The sequence below is a fragment of the Suricata suricatta genome, chromosome 12 (genome assembly GCF_006229205.1).
Source record: "Suricata suricatta isolate VVHF042 chromosome 12, meerkat_22Aug2017_6uvM2_HiC, whole genome shotgun sequence".
NCBI lineage: Eukaryota > Metazoa > Chordata > Mammalia > Carnivora > Herpestidae > Suricata > Suricata suricatta.
In genome coordinates, this window is record NC_043711.1 from 49979368 (window position 1) to 49981312 (window position 1945).

Consider the following 1945-nt stretch of genomic DNA (forward strand, 5'->3'; position numbering starts at 1 on the left):
TATCATCTAGGAAAAGCTCTGGTATAAATACCTTTCAGTTGGTTAATGAAAGTGGAGACTAAGGTTCCGACTGATGGGAAAATAAGAAAAGCAACTCTATATGCAGGAAATTGGGGATATGTAAGAAAGATATAAGAAATGAAAATGCATTTTTGTCGAGGGTAAAAGAAAGTAATTTTGTCCTAAGTGAGACTAATTGTTTGGAAAGAAACGGCTTTGGGACAAAGTTTAAAGGCAAAGGAAAGTTGCAGAAGGTTCCTGTAAGGAAATCATTGAAAAAGAGTTTTATGTGTGAAGTTGAGATGAATGGAATATTAAAGGTATATTGGTATAAAATTGAAATTCTGCTTTTCTCTCTGTTCAAAAGACAAGTTTTTCCAGACCTTTGGTCTGCTCTCCATAAGACTATGTAAATGAAGGGTTTCTCTTTTGTCTGCCAAGAAGCCCAAAGCTTTAGGTCTTATCTTTATCAAGTCTTTGATTGCTTAGTTAAAACTTCTCTGAGGTTAAAAAAGTTAAGATCTTTTATTGCCACTTTTGGTTAAAATAGAGTTTTCAGATTTGTAACAATTCGTAATTCCATTTAGGATGTGCTTTATAATTTCCTAAGGTTTTAACAAATTTCCCAGTATTCAAATGGTAGAGAAGTCTTTTGACCAATTAGGCCCTTTTATTTAGGATGCCAAGTTTCTTGAAAAACACTGTTGTACAGTAATATACCTTAGGTTGTATTGCATGGGTAAATGCTACAACTGCTCAAATATATGTGCAGTTCCTAAAGTCTTAATGTTTTGGTATAAGGTCATTCCTTAATACTCTGATTACTAAAGGTATTAAATGTCACTAAATTTCTTTGTTAAAGTGCATCATAATGAACTCTCGTCAGATCTTTAGATTTTGTTGCAGAACGTGTTTCTTCCTCAAGGAAAGTTATAAAAGGACTTGTGGGACAGATGCAGTATTTGACATCTTTTAAATTAGTACTGAAATGGGTAGAAACCTCCAAAGCTAGAAGCTGCATTCAACCTGAACAAAAATTAGGAACATGGGACCAGGTGAACTGATAAAAATTATAGCTTTGTAACTCTGATCAGAAACATTGTTGTTCCTTTAATGTTTGCTTATCCAGATTAAGAAACTTTCTCTTAAGAAATCTATCATATTCAGAAATGTCATAAAGTATTTATTTGTAACCTAGAGCATTTATCTTTTCTCTCTACATAAACCGACTGAAATTCAAAAACTCAGTGAGTAATCATTCTCTCATGACAATTACAATTGTTTGCATAAGCTCAATAAGAATCTGTTCATTTTATAGTAGGACACCATTGGAAATACTGGTTATTTTACAAAGGCTTTGACTGGAATGTCCTAATTGAGAGTCATGCATAGGCTCAGAAATGACCTGACAGCTTTAAGGAACTAAGGTTGACTTTATGGAACATGGAGCCATAAAGCCTCGTGGAAATGCTGGCTGGATACCTTGCTCACAGAGTTTCCAGAAGCCTCCCCAGGTGAGTAAAGAAGGTCACTTCCTGGCAGGTTCAGGAACCTCAGCATATCTTGGGAACCTCGGGAAGAGGAGTTTCCCCATCTAACAGGTATTGCAGGCCCGTCTGATGGAAAGTGCTTGGCTTGGCTTCTGGCCCAGAGTGGCCACTAAAAGTTCAACCTGGAGATTCCTTATAAAAGGACCCAGCAAAGCAAGCTTTATAAAATCCTCATGAACAATCTTTATTCTTGCTGAGCTTATGTAAATAATTAGGCCAGGGTTGTTAAGATTAGACTTGTTCCACGAATGCATTGGTCTCGTTTTGGCTATCTCTGATAATGGAGGTTTTTTAGAGAGAAAAACTATGTTTCAGCAATGCACTAATATAAATGTTATTCTAGTTCTGAGTGTCTTTGAATATTTGTTGTTGGACCTCAGGCTTGTTAGTCTGTG